A 20660-nucleotide genomic window follows, 5' to 3' on the forward strand; every position below is an offset into this window, starting at 1 on the left:
TAAATACTTTTCTATCGTTTTTTCTGAGTTCTGGGTCACTTGACCTACCTATGACATGCTAAATTTTTGTGGTTTAATTGCTAGAGCATAGAAGAATGATTGCTCAGCGAGGCTTCCTCCATAAAACCGTTTAAGTAATTATATACAAATCTTTTATTCTTCACAAAAAAGCTCCTCAGTTCCGCTTTATCATCGTGAATTTACAACAGCATTAAGCTGATGTAAATTCATCATTCAAACTTTTCGTAAGAATTTCTACACTTCACGTGAACATGTTCTGGTAGTGTTTTGCATTATCATCTCATGTTCATAATTCTTGTTCGCCGATAGTGTACTTCCCTCGGTTGGTGGCATTGGTGAGCGGATGAATCCTCTCCTAAACAAATCACTCATCCATACCAACATACCACGCATCTTGTAGTACAGCTCAAACGATCAAACCTATCGGCTTATCGCGTTCTAGCGTTAAAGTTAGCGGATGTTTTATGACCACTCCTTGCTTCATGCCTTCCGGCGTCATCACTTTCAGTTCACTCCCACGTTTATCACAATCTTTTCTACTTGTTCCGCTAGTTCCGCTCAGCGATGCGCCCAGATAGGTGTGCGCAAATAATGTTAACCTGGATTTTGGTTCGAGCGGAAAAGAGTTTGTCCAAAATTCGAAAGGAAGTATGGTAGGCAGATTAGAAGCGACGAGGAAGGAGCACATTACTTCTCAGCTGAAAATTTATCGCTTTTTACGGTACGATGGTCAATGCTGATGGGACACAAAAGCTAGTTGGATGACCACCCAAAGCAAAATAGAAGCATTAAACATTCTAATAGCACTTTGTGTTTCTTTTTTTTTTTTGCTAGAAAGCAACCAAGCGCTGCAGGAATCGATGAAGGGTTCTAAGCTCATCCGTTTGGCCTCACGTGAGCCCATTAAAGGGTGCTCAACAAAGAGACAACAAGGGCGGGAAATATTTCCCCGCACACAACCGGACGAAACGAGTTATAGTGAGTCATTTTGACACCTGTTGATTAAATCTTTTTTTTTGGGTGGGGTTTGCGATCATCGGTTTGCTATCTGGTGTGTATGAGTGTGTGTTTGCATTTGGAAACCACAACATTCACGACAGCGATCTTCTCACCCCGAAGCATAATGTGACGTTAATGTAGCAATAAAATTAAACAAAGAAGCCTGGCGTTGGATGACCAGTTGAATGCTTTTCATTAGGAGCTTAACTAGATTAAGGCAGAACTATTTTGATTGAGATAGTGAATATTCCTTCCAGTTATTTAACGTCAAATGGAACCATTCTTTCGATGCAACTTGTTTCAATGGTTTCGTGGAAGAAGTGGCTAGTTCAGTCGTTCATAAGTTAAGAATTTGTCGCAAGTGTAACACAAAGGAATTTTAATTTCCGGATGACAAAGCATCATGTTCTTGAATCAGGTGTAATTATTTGCGTGCAGATTTGTTAAATGATTTCTACAAATGATTAATACATAATTGTTTTTTTCTAAATTTATAGGTAATAGTAGCGATAATATAACAATTTAAATTAAATAAATTTTAGTAAGATAAATCCGAGTAAAAATGTTTCTCTGTGCTTTTTAGTAATTGCTAGATAAGAAAATTCAAACTATTATTGAATATTTTCTTTAACAACAGCATTTAATTGGTGACAATACGGCACTGGACCGTAATAATCAAATGTAAATAAATAAAGAATTTAATTGGCAGTACACATTTGCTTTAAGCTTTATGATTTATAACTAAAGTATTCCAAATTCGGGTTATATGGGCTATAATACTATTTACCCGTGAACTTATTGAATGATCCATATTTTGAAACTTTACTTTATTTACTTTTACAATTTCACAGTATTTACGCACAGTCAACACATCAAAAATCGAATCTCATACATTTTCCTCCTCATTTCACTCACGCAATAGACAGCTACAAGTTTCCTTCAAAACCAATGAAACTTTTCTCCAAAAAAAAAAAAAAAAAACAAAAAAGATACCAATATTGTATTTTGTACAGCATAAGGAAATAGGAAAATAAGTTTTCCACTGAAACCAACAAAAAAAACTCGTCCAAATCGAACTTCAAGCCTCAGATACTTTCAACCAAATGCGAGGAACCGACTGAATGACGAGATTCGAATACTAAGTTGCACGGGGTTCGATCGGGCACCCATTTCCCATCTCGACCGTCAACGAACGAGCGAGAAAAAATGTGTTTTATCTTTCCCCGCCACTATCTAGGTGGTTTCAGCAGCAAAGTTTTACATGTTGAATAACAGCCAGTCAGTGAGCCCCACCATGTTTCACCGTAGACATTTTTCGACTGCCCTACCAGGAAATGCGTGCCACATTCGTGAGTGCATTCCTAAAACAGACGGAGAAAATAGACCACGCTGCCAGCAGGCGATAAGACGACACCATTTTTACCTTCGAAGCGCACAAAAAAAAATTCAGTAAACAGGAAAGCAGGAAAACAAGAAAGGATATTCAACGAAGCACAAAATTAGAGGAGCGCAAATCCAGGAGAAAAACTAATCATACTGCGCGAGGTGTGTTCCGGGGAGGGTTTTTTATTTTTTTCCTTTCTTTTAAGTTCGCGCACACCTTGCCATTAAGATCGTTCCAATGCTGCGCTCGATTGAATGTAGATCCCTTTTTTTCCTTTTTTTTTTGCTGGTAGAACGTGTTATCTTCTAACAGACGTCATGGCATCGATCCCGGGAGCAGTGCGTACGTGAGCCTATCCCGGGTGCATTTAGGGAATTTTTTCCTGTCTTTACTTTTCTTTTTTGATATTTTGTTCCATTTGGTCCTTCTGCTACGTCGTTTTTCCTAAGACGAAAATCTCCTAAAACACACAATAAAACAATTTCGGGATTAGAAACAGTTCCTTATATTAGAACGTTTGGAAGAAAGCAAAAGAAAAAAGGAGGAAAAAATCAGTAAGAAAAAGGCCATATGCGCTTGCGAGCAATACAAGCAAGCTTGTAATCCCATTTTCGGAGGCCTTTGGTCGGAGAAGCTTAGGATTATCCGCATTTTATTCCCTTTTTCTGTCTTTCGTTTCGGTATTCGGATTTTCCACTCTTTGCTAGCGCTTTCATCCCGTCCAAACACACCTTTTGGCCGGTGGTGGTTATGGCCAGCGGTTGAATTCCCATTACATCTCCACTGGCACCAGCTTAGGTGCTGTAAGAACCTATTCCAAAAACCCTCCAATTTCTTTCTTTCCACACACACACACACGATCGTGTGAATCATTATGCAGTTCAGATTTGCTGTACAAGGTGACAGTGGCCTAGGTGTCACATATTTATTTGTATACTTAACCGATTTGTCACTTTCTCAAAACCCTGGCCCGGTCACACGTACGTCTCGGTTAAAATTGTGTTTGTAGAGTGCAACAAACAAACAGCCCAAAAATCGGATCGACCTCACCTCACGATCCTAGACGAAAAAAAGGACCATCCGTGTGACAATCCCTGCCGAAGTCCTCCGCCTTGTTATTCCATTCCTACCATCTGTTTGACATACAGCCAGGACATTTCCTGCCCATGTATTGCTTTGATTCACACTTTTCTCGCACACACGAGGACGGATTATGGCACACACCAAAAGCACCCCGACACCAAAATGAACAGTTGAAGCTGACGGATTCGTCCGGTTTGATGGATTGTTTGACGAGCGTGTAGTGAATGGGCAGCAAAAACTACCCAAGGCCAGGGTATAAATAGAGTTTTAATGGACTAATTTAATGAAGCCAGATGTTGTGTGCAAACGGGTCGGGTAGCCTAAATTAAATGCGCAATCGCGACTATGTTTAATGAAGCTGGTAGGATTAAAATTCGGCACAAAATCGCATTACGGCGCGCATGTGTGTCAGGTGAGCAGGACACAATGTTGTTCGTAAAGAAACGAGGGTTTGCCCGAAACAAACGAAACCGAAAACGAAATTTCATTTGATTGGTACATGAAAATGGTTTATGGTGGATAAATTGTGTTTAATCTATTGTTCAAACTAAGCAGCTACAAATGGCGTTGGATTTATTTTTATAAAAGCTTAACGTGGAATAGATCCAGGGATTAATATGGGTGTAGAGTGCAATTATAAGTGGCCATAATGCATTAGGGGGACTGTATTCAAAAAACCTACAAGAATAATTTGTAATCAGGTTTTTCAAAACAACTATATGACAAGTTTAATAAAAGGACTCATTAAAAATAATTGATATACATGGTTATTACACGCTTCACACGCATTATAAATTTTTCAAAGTTTTTGTGCAAGTTTTCATTAACTTAAATGTAAATGCAATTATTAAAATGCTTATCTGCTCTTTAAATTTGATGGAAAATGATGATTGATTTTGTTTAAAAAAAATTGTAAAGAAAGAATTTAAGATGCCTAAAGTCCTCCCTTTTTAGTACCTTACGACCTATTTGGCCACCTTGGAGAACGCTTATTAGGCTTATTGATACCATGTAATTGGCTGGTAAGACTTCACTACAGAGGAACAGTCCCGATGAGATTTGTAAGAGACGGGCCTGTCATGTAAAAACTGGTGCCTCAGTCACCTAACCCCTGGACTGATCCCACAAAAGTCCTAAAAGTCACATGTTGTGCGTCCAAAGTCCAAAGAAAGTATAAATAAAAAGAAGCTTCTAAAGTTGATGCAATGCGGCAGTTATTTTAAGTATGGCGGCTTGCACCGTATTGTCAAAACCGCGTGTACATATTCTATATTTAGTTTATTAGTAGAATCTAGTTAGTTATTGGACACATCTTCAGTCTCCTTTTTTCTACAAACGGCAGGACTGAGTCTCGAATTCCATTCGGACCGTCCCTCTGTACTCAGTACTAAATACTAAGCTAGGAAGCAGAATTAAACCAAGAAAAGCCCAGAAATGGCAGCTTAAGACGCAAGACGTTAAGCGTAAGACGCACAGACGCGTCAAGCTCCCAAGGACCAGGTTTCGACACACATCTACCCGTCTACTTTCAACACTCTTATGTCACGGTATGACTGACATGTCCTTGATCCAATGGTCAGAATCCAAAGCACATACTTGTCTCACAACGGTCTATCAAATTTAGTTCATATCAGGTGATTAGTTTTTAAACAGCTTAACATATTAAAATTGCTTAAAATTCAAGAAAATTCGTCACAAGGAATCCGAGATGTTAAGTTGAATTTATATGTTAAATCTACCAAATTTATTATTTCCATGAAAACACCATCAAAGTATTCGGTATCACTTTGGTGCAAATCACGCTCCCCCAAACAACCCAACAGCCCAACGGGAGGTACAGTGTCGTTTTGCTGCACCGAGATGCATATAAAACATTCCAGTTCAACAAACCGGTGCATCCTCCGGATCCGACGGTTTGGGGATCAATCCCAATCGGATAACATGTGTTTGACCGTTGCCGTTTCGTTCGCCTCATGTCCATTCCTTTCCGTGAATACACACACACACACACACAAACGCACAGCTGGCAATAAAAATTGGCACTAAATTATTTCAATTTGTAGCCCGAATGTTAACGATCTCCCGCAGCCGTGATCGTGAAACAACGCAGGAAAGTTAAAGTAAATAAAACACAACAAAACGCAGTTGCCCCTGCCGAAATGATGGTTCCGGTAATGAGTCCTTTGATTTTATAACGAGTCTAAATTGGATTAATTGGTGCTCGCGTCTGGTGTTGGCGACATTCCTGTTTGTTTTTATGCCTGCACCAAACTGCACAATGCACCATGGTGGAAGATTAAAGGCGCAACCACGAACTTGGGATAAAGAAAATGGACACTTACTGGAGGAAAATTTAACCGACGCAGCATGGATCCCTGTGTCCGGTGAATGTTCCACGCAGAAACTTGACGCGAATTCTCCAGGAGGCTTTCGGATAGCTTTCTCCGGCACTGTCAGCTTGACGTCTGCTCGCCCAAGGTACGGTACCCGGGACGACTGTCAATCAGTCGGATGGCGAAAACGGTACAAATGTGTAAATAAAACTTCACTTGTCGGGTTTTGTTTTGGGCGCAGGAAAAGAATATCTTCGCTCGTTCCCTAGGGAGGTTCCTTGGCGTGGCGTGGTTCGGGAAAAACAAGGTGAAGCGTAACAGGCGTAAAGACGACACTCATCCGCTTAGCGCAACAGGAGCCGGTGGGGCGATGGTGTTACATTTCAATTTTATAATTTATTCAAATCCATATCGCGCCATTATATTGTTGTACACCCTCCAAAAAGTACTGCCGATGTTTGCATCCTGCCAGAGCAAAAAGGCTCCGAGTGCCCTGCATGGGATACTGCTAATGTGTTTCTGACAGATGTCTTTCTCCGTTTCCCTTTGCCGGTTCGTGGCCATAATTTATGTACACCCAGCCAGCCTACTAGCCTTCTTTAACTTCAAGGATTGTCTCTGCAGAAGGCGGAGTGCAAAAGTAAACAGCATTTAGGCTCGTGACTTCCAGCGTTACTTCCATGGATGTTCAGCACGACCGAGACCTAGTTATTATGGCGAAGTGTCAAAACTCGCACCTCATCCAAACAACGATCCACGGGGACCCTGTCAATCGGATGCTTTCCCGGATCGGATCTTCTCTAAAGCGCCCATCAATCATCATCTTCGCCCGCGACCAGACATTCAAAGTTCGAGGAGAGATTGTTTTTATGGCGTTATCCATTGACCGGTGCTCGAGAACTTCCATCTGGTGCTTGAGTCTGGGCCAGTAATGATTCTGGGTGTTCTCGTTGCCCAGTACCGACCGGAAACGCGTGAAACATAAACACGCCGCACACACACAACGGTTTCCATTATGTAAATAACATTGTAAATCTTACACGTTCATTCCTCCGAGCTTGGGGGAGCTAGAAGTTGGTGTGTTAAGGTACTGTTAGATGGCCGAGCATTCTTTGCAGATTTTCTCGCCGCTCTTCATTGTGTTTTCTCAATCCCTTGAGATGCATTCGACACGAAACCCGGCACCCAGCGTGACACTGAAATCCCGAAACGCGCTTACTCAGCTTTCAGATCGTTCACGAGAAGCTACTCCCGGATAGCTGGGTGGTTGGTTAGCCTTACCGTTTTATCTCATATTACGAAGCCGAACCATATGGGAGTTGGAAAGTGATGCGTTTTGGTGACATTTCAATATGAAGCATTTCGTGTCAGCTTGCACCGGTGCTTTGCAATTGAAGTGCGTGTTTACAAAATATTTCACCCCGAACCGTCGGAACTAACTTCTACGGTGTTCTCCTTTGCTGAAGTTTGATAAATTGCATCTTGTAATGTGTGGTGCATGGTGATTACTGTGTCAGGTTACTTTAAAAATAATTTTAAAGCGAGTATTCAGGAAAGTCATTATAGTTGTGAACAAAGTGGGGTTAGGCACGTGCTTTAAATGTGACAAACGAGGGTGATTATGGAAGTTTTGGAAAATTGTCGAACTGACAAAACGATAATGTGGTTCTTGTTGCAGTACACTGGTTTGATATTTATAAATTTGAAAATAATTATGTTTAATAAAATGTTTGGTTTTATTTCAATAACATTAAGCTCATTAACCAACGCGTAACTAACGTCCGTAGTGAGGTCTTACTATTTTACTGCGTGGCATCACTATATCTAATAAAACGTTGCCAAAACTACAGGACATATTTAGTCGTTAGGTCAAAGAGGAAAAACAGTTCCAGAGCAGCCTCGACTGGAGTCGGTCGAGTACTCAATTTGAGATCAAATTTGATTTTTATGACTCTGAAGCCTGTAATTATGTTTCAAGATCAGTAAGTTATTTGTTAATTATCCTTAGTTATCCGTTATCTGTGAGTGTTATCCTTGTGCCTAACATGTAAGAGTCAATTTCATTGATAGTGTAGTATAAGAAGGGTAGAATTTAGTGCCAGGAATCTAACTGTGGGTGGACAAAACAATACTTAAAGTCGATTTTCTTTGATTTACCTCCCTGCCTCTGTGAGATTTAAATAAAAGAGAAATTTTAGATTCAGCACAGATATTCATCAGATCTTCAGATATTCTTTAGATATTCATTAGATTCTTCAGATATTCTTCAGCACTAATAGTAGTTACTTCAGCTAAGAGTTCTTTAATATCCATGTCAAAATTACTTACTTACTTACTTACTTATCAGACGCTACAACCGCTTTGCGGTCCTGGAGAGCCGCAGCAGAGTCCGGAACCGCTCACGGTCCCGCGGAGTCGTCCGACAATCCATTATCCCGGCCTTGATGGCGGATCATTCCACGCCATCTTCCCACCTCAATCTGAGCCTGCCACGCCTTTTCTATCCGTGTGGACGACCTGAAAGGACTTTCTGAGCTGGGTTCGTCCGGAGCCTCGTCGTCGTCGTTGTAGCGGCTCCTCCATTGTCCCTCCACACATACGGGGCCAACAATTCTTCTGAGCATCTTCCTCTCGAACGCGGCTAAGAGGGCGCTTCATCTGTTTTGGACAGGGTCCATGTCTCAGAGGCGTATGTGAGTACTGGGACCATGTCAAAATTTTCGAAGATTAATAACTTTCTTTTAACACTAACACTAACACACAAAAAAAAAACTTCGTTGCTGCCACATCTTAAAAAGACATTTTCTCGCATTGATTCAACTCCTCTTTGCTTTGACTTTCTTTCAGTAAAAAAAAACCAACTCATAAAAGTCATCCCACATTGCACGGAATTCCTCCAGTAATAATTTTGTAAATTTATTAGTTCGCCATTTGTGCGCCGACTCTCAAATTCCTTCACCGCTAATGCACCTGATCCAGACCGGCGAACGGTTGTTTCTTAATTATTACATGCCAGCAGAGTCCTTTCCCATCACTCGCAACTACCAGGTAATGGAATTCGGTGATTACAATGCGAACGGCACATCGTTTTGAGGGCGACGCGTCATTATCCAACCGAAACATGACGCATATACGAACCCTTGCCTCGCTTGATCCATTGCTTACTGGGCCAAGTGGAGGCTGAAGATGGAGTAAAAAAAGCTTCCCTTAAAAGGAAACACATGGTACGCCCAGTGCGCGTGTGTTCACCGCCGTGTGGTCGTAAAGCAGGAGCGCGTCATTTGCGTCAGTCTGGTTTTGGAGGAGGTTTGATGCAATAAAATTTTTCATAAAATACTAAACCCCCGTGCTCAGCGGTGCACCTTGTGCCGTTCTCTTCAAACGTTATCCCCGGACAGGACGGGTCGTTATCAGCGCCCGTACGCTTCAGTTCCAGCGGGACGCGTCCTTGAAGACGCTGCACACGGTTCCACAGCCATCGTTTCGCATGCTGCCGGTGCAGGTTTATGATTAAACGTATTATTACTCGAAAAGGTAATTACTGACATTACGCTTTATGAATGTTTCTTCTGAATAATATTAAATTCTTAACTCTTGCCAGCCATACTACACACAGCCGTACACGCGCTTTCACGTTGACAAGGCGTGAGTTTTCCGCGGTTGCACAGGTTAGAAGCTTTCGTCCGGGCTGTTGCGCGGTGCATGTGCTTTTGTGAAAGCATACGAGAATGCCACGACAGGCGGGCGTTATTAGGCAGAACTGCACCTCGGAATTGGTTTTCGTGGTGAGGGCTAGCGTGGAGAGCGCATTAAAAACGACAAACCTGCCATTTTGTGCACACACACACACACGCACACATGGTGTAATATCGGCGTAATCAGGGCGCCGAAGACGACGACAACGACGACGACATTACTAATTATTATTACAATGTGCATGCGGCGAAGCACATCCTCTCGATAAAACCAGTGGCTAAACGACACGGCCAGCAACAGGACCGGAGGAAGAAAAAAGCAAACAACTAATAAGCACTTAAAGGGAACCGCTCCTTGGTAAACCGCTCCACCAACGAACGGACGGTGGGCTTGAACCGTTGCAAACGTGTGGTGTGGTGCTATTTGCTTAAGATGTTGGTTTTGGTTGGCTGTGTTGCACCTTTTGTGTCGCAAATGTCGCAGAGGACAGTAAAGGGGGATCCTCCATGGATGGAGGGAAAGGATTCTAAGTAAAGAGAAAGGTTAAGAAAATACACTTTTTGGGGGTAGTTGGGTACTTAAGCAAATTACAGCCGTGCAGTCTTTCGACAAAAAAAGGACAGGAAAGGGTGTTTTGAAACTGCATGAAAATTATATGTCACCGTTATATGATCAGGAGATACTGTTTTAAATGTAAAGGTATCAATAATGCAATAAAAAAAAATACATCCAGTTTGAATGAATATAGTTTAATTTTTAACCCGTTCACCAATTCACAAAAAGATAAAATTTGATAAAGAAAAATTCGTGGTTGATTTTCTTATATTTATTCTGAATGAAGTTTTCATAAAAAAGTACAGATCAAATAAAATATATTTCGGCCGCGACTCATGCACATGCAACTTACGGCCTTTCATGCCAAGTTTATAACTTAACTGTTTTACTTTTTCTAAACCTTGAAAATTAGTTGGCTGAATTTCATAAACACAAAATAGATACAATCTCTTGGTTGCTGGCCTTTTGCATCAAATTTATTAAGCGACGAAAACCCAAAACAATATAATTTTGGTTTCCTCATGAATTTCTTTGTGGCTGCGGGCCATAGAAAATTTCAAAAATATAATCTCACATTTTTTTGACTGTTGGTTGAATTTTTTCGCTTTGAAATCACATTTTGAGAACCTGGCGCAATCACAATCGTTGCGTTCAGACATTTGTGATGTTGTGGTTCTTCTATTGTGTCCGAAAAGTAAGGTGACATTGGATGTCAAACAGAAAAACCAAAAGAATCTTTGTCGATCTAAAATGGGTTCCCCGAACGAGCTGAGGCCCAAGAAGTGACCTAGAAGCCGGTCGAAAATCAAGGCGGTGCTGATTCCCGTTGGGTGGTTCAAAAGGAATTTCTTACCAAGGGCCGAATGGTGAACAAAGAGTACTATCTGAGCGTAATGCGGCTGTTGCGGACCTCCATCCGGCGAAAGCGGCCGGATTTGCGGAAAAACAACAGCTTTTGCAACACGATAATGCGCCCTCTCATACCGCCATCATTTTGAGTGTGATTTTAATAACAACTGGCTCCCATATTGTGCGGAACCACGCCGTATTCGCCAGATTTGGCACCAGCCGACTTCTGGCTATTCAACAAGCTAAAACGGCTGCTTCAGGGACATTATTTGGACACTATCGAGGAGATAGAAGCCGCAGCGATGGCGAAACTAAAGGACTTCTCAGCATCTGCGTTTTCCACCTGATTCGAGGAGTAAGGAAAAGAGGTGGAAGAGGTGCATTGCATCGGAAAGGAATTACTTCGAAGGTATTTAGATGACCTTCATTTGGCCTAATAAAAATACCTTTTAAAGAAAAAACGCAAAGACTTTATTTTTCAGGCACAGTAGAAAGCCCTTGTTCTTGTGATTTTGTATTTAATACACGAATTGTGACTCAAAAATTTTATTGGTTGAATAAGGTATATCCGTATAATCCGGGAAAAGTGTGTACTGTAACGCTGTACAGATTCTATGAAGTTTATTTATTTATTTTATTTATTTTCAGTGAAATCAACGGGCCGCGTGAAGGCCTCTTGTGAAGTGAATTTAAGCGAAAATTTGTTTAATATTTCCAGATGTGTAAAATGTTTTTGATAGTAAGTTCTTCTTACATTTTTTCCTTCATTTTTTCTACAGTTGATTGATTTTTTGTGTGTGTTCAAGCCCTTGCCTTTGCCTTACACGTTCAGATCCTGAGTGTTTTTTCCCTTCAATCACTATCGTTATCAGCTCACGAACCATTATTTGTCGCCTATGTTTCATGCTCCTGCGTAATGAAATGACGCAACTCCGTACTTCAGCACCAGCAACAACCATTAAATTCACACTTGCTACCGATTGGGTGGGACCGGAAACAGGGAGATAAAAAAGAAAGAACGAGGACGAGGCATGCATCCTGCAAAAAGGGAATAAAAACGAAACACCTCCACCGAATCCAGTTTGCTGTTCCGGATCCTGAGCCAAAAGACAAAGAAACTCTATTCAGCAGCCCCCTTAATGCCGGAAGGACAGTATCATATAAAGCGAAACGACTAAGAAAAGGCAAAATTTTCCCCCGGAAGCTGTTCGCGTAAAGATATTATACTTCGGCACTCCTAGACGCCCGAAGGATGATGGCAAACGTTCGATGTGAATTGGTTTATGGGCCAATAAAAACGGTGGACGCCCCACGTTTTCCCGGTGCCGGACGATTTTACGGACTACAAAATTTTCTGATGAGCACAGCGAATGTGATTAGATTAGTAGATGTAATGAGTGGATGTTGTTGGGGTGCCTTCTTCCTCTCAACATTCTCCCTCTGCCAGTACAATGTTTCGCCGAGCTGGTGATTAGCTACTTTCGTCCCCATGGGTAGAAAATGAAACAGAGTCATAAAATTTACTACTCCTCGCTGCAACTGTCCTGTTGTGTTTTCCCCACCGAATGTGTCGTCGAACGCCGGACGAATGCTTTGGGGAGTATGTTGCTCTTTTTCGAGGAAAACACATCGCAAAACCTTGTCGCCAACATTTGCCATCGTTCCACAAAAGCCGTGTGATGTTTTGCAACACTCGTGGCCCTTCCAGTAAAAGCTCACTTGACGTCAACGCGACAGCACACATAGAGATGAGAGCTCGAATACGTTTACAGCTCCCCGGAGGCATTTCGCACAAAATGCTGCACAAAACGTCATTTACATAACAATGCTCTAAACTGCACTCGAAGCTACAACACTCCCGTTGTGATGTGGAATCTGTTGGTTTTTCTGCAAATTGGTCACACCGAGCGCAAACCCGGTGAGTCAACCGATCAGCACCGTACACCGGGCGTAAAGCTCCCGGGGTTGTTGCTGTGGCTATTTTGTTTCAATAATAATAATTAGGCGTTAGGCAATGGCAACACTCCTGAGAAACCGGAGGAATTTGGCCGATCGGCACCGTGCTAGAGTACGGCTAAATTATGAATAATTTAATTATTGTAGCAACAACAAGCTCCGAACAACATGCAGGCAGGCTTGGTTTCTACGTCGGACGTTTGGGTTCGTGGTAGCGTGTGGATGGAGCCGCCAAAGGGAGTTAATTAAAGTTACATGACACTTTGAAGTTCGCGTTTCGAAGGACACTTACACAATGGCTAGTGTTCGCAGTGACCTCGAATTTTGTTGTCGAGATGTTTTAGTTAGCAGTACATGCTCTTTACATATGCAATTTTTATGCTGCCGAAGTGCACAAAAGAGTAATTTTAATGATCATCTTTTTAATTTCAGTGTGTTAAAGTTATCTACATAATCTTGCAGCGTAAAAAATAAAGGCAGGTCAATGATAGTAAGTGGAAAATGGCACAAAATTAATAGGTTTTTGTACATTGTGTATAGACCGTGTATGGGAGAAGCAAACAGGGGGAGTCGTCGGGAGCCGTTTGAAGCCGTCTGGAGCCGCTATTCGGCAGTTCCGAAACCGTCTAATTTATTAAGGCTGAAATGAATTGAAATTCCGCAGTGCTTCAAATTGTCAGTGATACAGGTATTCCAACATTGGTGCTCTCTTCTACGGCTTCAAACGGCTCCAAACGACTATCGACGGCTCCGGACGGCTTTGGATGGCTCCAAACGGCTCCGACGGCTCCTACGGCTCGGGCTGCCGACTAGCGGCTCCAGACGGCTCCAAACGGCTCTGGACGGTTCCAACGGTTCCAGTATTTATATTTATATATGCATTCATGGTAAAGGTTTACAATTTCATTTTTTAAAGTTACAGTTTGGTCATACGCAGCATTTTGCTTTTCTAACCAAAATTCGTAGTATTAACATTTTTAAAATATTTTGTTTTGAATCTTTAAGTTAAGCACTGAATGTTTTAGGTGTGCTCTGAACTTTCAACGGTTCCGTACTACGGACGGTTCCAGACCGTGGTTTTTATTTAGCCGGAATCGTAGCCGAAGTTACGATGCTCGGAAGCGGTTCGGAGCCGTCGGTGCGGTTTCGAGTAACCACCACTAGTGGCGAGGCGACAATGGCACCGGTCCTAACATGCAGAACAGGGGCTCAAATCCCATCCGGACCGTGCCTCTGTAGTAAGGAAGTAGCGTAACGACTTACTTGTTCATGCCCACCATCGAATGGCTAAGTAAACTCATTGCTGCCTCGTATTTGGATTGTCAGGAGGAACCCTAAGGGAGAGATGCTATAACTCATCCCATTTTCGAATATTTATTCTAATAGGGTAGAAAATTCATGATAAAAAGCTTGACGCGATCCGTATTTTACATTTTACCTTAAAGTAAATATCCCCTTTCATAAATCAAGCTCAATTAAACCAAATACGTAACATAGACTCAAACTTTCTATTCCCACCGTTCAAAACTGAAAATTCCCAAAAATTTATCACTTTTCAATTGCTTTCCAACCTATCAAAATCGTTAAGGATGTAAAAAAAAAACCATAAGAAGATTTGTACCCTCCCGCGTACACCTTCCGAGCCCAGATTACAGCGTCCAGTCCAGTTCAACTTCACATCTTAATAGCGAAACAGCACCGAAGGCTTACCAAACCACCACATCAAGTTCATGGCCGTCGGTAATCAGTAGAGTCTTTACGAAATTGCTCTAATCCTCTGCTTCATCCCGCAGTATGCAGCAAACGCTATCTGGAATGGGTGGTATTGACGGTTACGTTCTAAAAGAACTGGGAAGAAATAAATTGATTCTCCAAGATGTTGTTGCATCTTTAAAAGGCCCTACTTCGGAGGCAGTAGTTTTGCAGAGGGATATGGGAGCAGAAGAAAAAAAAACTCCTAACATTGCTACTGCTGCGTCCGATGCACGCAGTGGCCAGCAAAGTAATCCGATAAACGGGTCAACGTTTTATAATCCTCCTCCCGGGAGCGCATTTCAGTTCAGGGCAAAATCTGTGAGTGGGAAAAGGTTGTACAGACGGTGGGTTAATAAAGTTCTCATAAATTGTGTTTTATTGGACAACGAGCTCGGTACGCCGACAGCGTGTCCGAATGTGACACACAACATTCAACACAATCAGCGAATGCTTCCGTGACGAAGGATTTTTAAGGGTGTTCCGTGAGAAGCTTATTGATTTAATTCGCAAATTAATTTCATAACTGCGAACCGTGCGAGAAACGAGACGCATAGAGTTTTCAGTGTAGTTTGGGTTGGGTGTAGTTTGAAGAATTTCAATCGAAAAACATTGGAGCTGATCCAACTGTGTACCATCAGCGTATCGTCATTAACGTTCCTAGAAGGATCAGAGCGTTTCCATATGAACCTTACATTTATTTATGAGTTTACCCGATCCTAAACACCCCGTCGAACCCTAGTGCGATCCGGGTTGTTCAATAAAGTTTCAAATTTATTCCACCCCGGTCTGTACCACTTGAGCGATAATCCGACGGTTTGGATCGGTTTTGGGGCGATTTTTTGTATGTCGCTTCCCAGCTCCATCGCATATAGCGTTGTGATAACTTGCCAATAGGCAGTCGGCCTAGTGAGAGCTTTCATTCTTCACCGTTTGAACCATTTCCATTAAGATAACTCGACCTGATGTTGTGCGCTGAGAACCTTCTGATACGATCCTCGTCGATCGTCGATATTGGCTGGTCGTTGTTCGAGCACTTGTATTATCGCAGCAGCACATTTTGCTGGTGCCGAGTCCGTGCTGGCTTAGGCGATCAGTTCCTCCCAAAAAAAAGCGTTCTATGTTTTCAAAGCTCCCACGGCAAATTAAAAGCTGCCCTCACCTTAAGATGACACTCGAATGAGTTATGCATCGGTGATTTGAAATACGAAATCAATAATCTTACTATAAATTAGGGATTTTTTGTTTTGGATGGCTCGCATCTTCCGTAACTTCTGTCTCAGCCCACAGAGGGTTTCTTTTGCTGAGCGTTGAAAGTTACTGGCACTTGGTATGCTCGGGAGCACCTCACAAGATTGTTGATTGTGTTTTATCGTTCCGCTATTTTTTCCGGCCGGGGCGAACAACTCCAAACGGTAGGATCTCCCTACCGGTGGGCGATAAATTCCGACGGCGCGCTCCAGATCGTTCGCTCTCGTGCAAATGCACTTCACCACCGAAGCCTTCTTCGCGGTGCATCGGGACACACGCGCGCGCGCCACAGCACCAACAATTTATTGCTCCTTCAAAACCTATCAACGCCAAATCGATGGGTGGTCTAACGGCATCCTCTATCGCTGTCGGCCGAACGGTGGCAAAAGTTCTTCCTAGTGACGGTGCGCTCGGTACAGGCAGTGCGCTAGGAAGCCTCCGAAAGCAAAATCCACGCGCAGGAAGACATTGATAAAATATAGCATCAATAACCTTTTTTTTTCGTTGTTGCTTCCTCCCCAAGCTGCCGTGGACTGTTTTCATATGCTAATCTCCACGCTCGCCACACGGCGACTGGAACACGCTCGGTGGGTGGATTTGTAGTTGCGAGGTGATGTTTTCAAACACCGGCTCGGAAGCAGGTTACGTTGTGAAAGCTCTCCCGGAAGACATGTGGAAAAGCCGGGTCCGTTTTGTGAGTTGATGGATGAGGTTGTTGGGGAGGTATCGCGATGCGAACAATGGTGTTAAACTTTGGAAGTGGTTCTGAAGATCGTTTTCGTTATGCGTTAAGATCGGAACAAAACAAAGTTTTGTTTAGTCTGCGAAGAAGGGGAAATGCAAAGCATTTTGAAAGGATATACGATAGATTTCGAAGTCAGCTTGTGTTATCATTTAATGCTACTTTGAAGTGAAGTCTTTTTTGAGTCTATAAATTGGTAACGGATTCAACATCAGTATCCACAATCATCAGAACAAAGTATCGCATTGGTAACATAAATACGGCACTGAGCAACCATTTTTTAAATTAAGATGTCTACAAATGCAAGCAATAGAAAGCAACACATATTTAAACCTTACACCGAAGTAACCCCATGCTGTTCCCTTGGAAGAAATGTGTTCTATTTTACGTTACTTTCTTCCTTGCCATAGAAAAAGTAGGAGTCAAACGAAAATAAATCAAACGCAATGTTTTCACAACTCGAAAAGTTAACATATTCCGGCAGGAGACCTCATGGAGTGGAGAGTATTGGTCTGTTATTGAGTTTTAAATTTACCATCCCCGAAATGTCCTCCAGGACCCCGTCTTCGACCGTCGTGTTTTCCCACTAGCGTTTGGTTAAGTAAACACCAGCCGCACAAGATGGTGTCTTGTTACGGCTGTACTGAAGCGTGGGTTTCTATCGCTTCGTATCGACGCAAAGCTAAAGTGTTAACAGATTTATCACACGGACGCATAGCTAGCTGCTGTGCATAGCAATTCTTCACCTTCTAATGAAGATACTTCTCTCGCAAGGGTTATAATTAATGGTAGCTGATAGGGGAACGGGCGAGAAAATTTCGACGATCACGTGGTTGAAAGATTGTGTGGCCCTTTCTTGTGCAATCTTTTTCTTGATCCAGAAGAACCCCTTCCCTTTTTTGCTACTAGTTGATCGAGTGTGCTTATCGGATAACTTTAAGATAAAAACCACTCTTTTCATCAGCAATGGTGAGCGTGTCATTCATATTCATCCCCAGCAAACAACCCTCGTAAAGACCTCCAACGGGGAGGATCTTCGAAAGTGCACAACCGCACACAGCTGGAGCACAGATCGGCACCTCACACGGCTTCTCGGTGGGGATGTTCCATTATTAATGTTTCTTCGCACTGCGTTCTGTTCTGAGTTTGGCCCTCGGTGTTGGAATCTTTTCTTCCTCTGTTTCATTTGCTACGGAGAGCTCTCGCAAAGAAATGTGCCCCGTCGTGCGAGGTCTACAAGGAGAGGCAAGAAATAAAGCACAACGATGCCGCACGTGGTGTTTGGACCCGGTGGAAAGATTCAATTTCACTGCTGAATTATTATTATTATTTAATTGAATGTGAGTTTATTTCCCTGCACTCCGAGCGATGGTGCGTTTTCTGGAGCTTGAGAACCAAGGGATGGTCGATCTTAAAGTGTGCGTTGACGTAAGGCATTCCAACCGTTAGGCTACGGGTTTCGTTTTTCGGTTTTGCAACTCGCCTGCCACTCATTACACTTCATTGGGTCAATGGTTTTCCCTCCTAACGCTTAATTGCGAACAGTGCTTTCCAGTGGTGGGCCCATCCATCCATTAAAGCATCGGGAAGTGTCTTCCCGCTTGCCAAAACCATTAGAAGACGTGTGCGTAAAGTGATGCGAACGTTGGATGAGTGTTGGATTACCGGAACCGATGCTCAAAATAGCTCACCAATCGATTTTAATGGATGGCGTACTTTAAGACACCGTTTTGCCCGGGATCATTATCGAATTGTTTGGAAAGCGCTTTAAAGAAATACAAAATAAAGTAAAAACCCTCTCGCAAAAGCTTGCCATAACGCGCTTTTCCGGCGCCGCACTGGTTGTTTTGACAGGAAGCAATGATTGATGGCGGTCATCTAGGACGGAGCACATTCCTCCGTAGCGGCTAGTCTGCACACCACTAATCCTCCAATAATCTCGATGTTTACCACGGACGTTGCGTCTAAACATGTCTAAGTTTGTTCGATTAGTTTTTGTGCTGTGTATTTTATTTCTGAGTGGGTAGAATGTTATCGATTTTGAGATTTAATGGTTGATTAAACGTTAATAAAGCTTACTTGGTCCTCCTACAGCAAAATAATCCCATTGATGGTGACACATGAAAGACGGATGTCAAAAAATACTACCCTTTTCTGGTCTTGCTATTTTGGGCTGACCTGAGGCTTTTATTTTTATACTCCGAATGCATTTCGTACAAGAAAATTTAAGTTTTTGACACACATTCCGTAGTCCAGTAGACGTCAAGTTTTTTGAGTAAATAAAACGAGACCGTCATAATTATCCACGTTGAATAACTTTCGAGATACCAAGATGTCAATTCTTTAATATTTAAAGTATTGAGAGACACTTTAAGAGAACATTGATTGCCCTCCATATGTCTTTTGAGGTCCTTTATACGTCGCAAATGGAGTCTAAAAATGCAAAGATTCAGTAAAATGGAGAACTACTTTGAGTGACAGGCTAGTCACAGTTCGGCTTAGTCAAAAGAACTTCAACTTGCTGACCACTGCTCTAGGCGAAATGGGACGATAACAGCTGGAAAAATAGCTTTATGTGTTCTTGGTGTGTTTAATACTTCCGAATATTGTATCATGTGTACGTTTTACGTATGCCATTTCGTTTTTTTTCCTTTTTGAAAAGCTTTGCCTTTTTTGGGTAGAATTTGTGTGCATTTTTTCCTTTCGCTTCCTTAGAGCCTCGGTACAGCTCTTCCGAATGAATAAATTATCATTTCGGTTGAATAAATTTACCGAAATGCATAAATCAGACAAGATACATACATATGCAACGTCAGACAGAACGGAAGTGGCAAAAATATGGCATCGGAGGATTTGCATCTTGTCCGTGTCCACTGATTGCTTTAGAAGGTGAGGGTTCTGCTCGTGTGGATAGCACGCCAGGTAAGGATGTAAGCCACCAGCTTAGGTTTGTGTTGTTGAATTTATTACATCTTATGAAATCCATACGAAACCTTACTTCCGAAGCTTAGTAATCTTGATTACGAAACAAGTGAACTAATTGTTGTAAATCTCACATATTTGAAGTCGTGCTCCACGAAGTTACGTCCCTGTTAACTTCGTAGTAGAGGCTATTCAATGGCTGAAGTAAAGCTTAAAAAAGTTATTCTTACCATGTTAACGATAATTGTGAGTATATTGTTTCAAAACACGCTTCCGACTTCCTCTCCAAAAAGTTCTCATAACTACACACTGCTTTGAAATGTAACAACACATCTTCAACGCTAACGCTTTTCTGTAACCGACAACCACAGGCTTAGACAGCAGCACCAAAAACCTCACCAAAGCTTCACCAATATCTCGTTCCACAAACCAAAATGGATAAAGGATTTCTGGTCGCTTTATGTGCGATGTGGACCAACTTGCAGAATTGGACTACGAACTGGACATTGGGCCAGTGTGAGGAACTCAAGCAGGCAACAAGATTGAAGTTGATGCGGTGCGTTTTGTGCTTCAATCCCGGCTCCTACTTTGTTTCTCAAAAGCTTGTGAAAATATTCTGTTCATTCTTAACACAAAGAAGCGAAGAAGTTCTCTTGATTCCCTCCCCTTAGTTCTAAACTGCTCTAAAAGAAAACGGTACACAACGAGCGCGGCAGTAACTTGTGGGAGGATCTTTTCTAAAATAACTAATTCAAAGTTTTAAATTAAAATACCATCAAATGCTCCTTTTATACCGACTATCCTTACCTAACCCATCCTGTCAGTCAGTTCTTTCTCAAATGGCAGGAGAAACGTTTGCAGAAAATGTCTCGTCCAACAAGCCCCAAATTTAGCCCCCATGTCCGGTCGAAAAGTGGGAACTCTCAGGAAGTGAGTCAGCTGCCAGTTTCCTCCACCTTTTTTTTCTATCAGGTGAAATTACAAAGCAACCCCAATTCAGGCGTACTTTGGGTTGGGATTTGGGAAAGTTTCCGTGCAAAAAGATCACGCTTCGCATATTTTGAATTTCTTTACCGAGGTCCAGGCGGCGCTGAGAACAGTTCTCCCGAAAGTCAAA

Source organism: Anopheles maculipalpis, chromosome 2RL (assembly GCF_943734695.1).
Source record: "Anopheles maculipalpis chromosome 2RL, idAnoMacuDA_375_x, whole genome shotgun sequence".
NCBI lineage: Eukaryota > Metazoa > Arthropoda > Insecta > Diptera > Culicidae > Anopheles > Anopheles maculipalpis.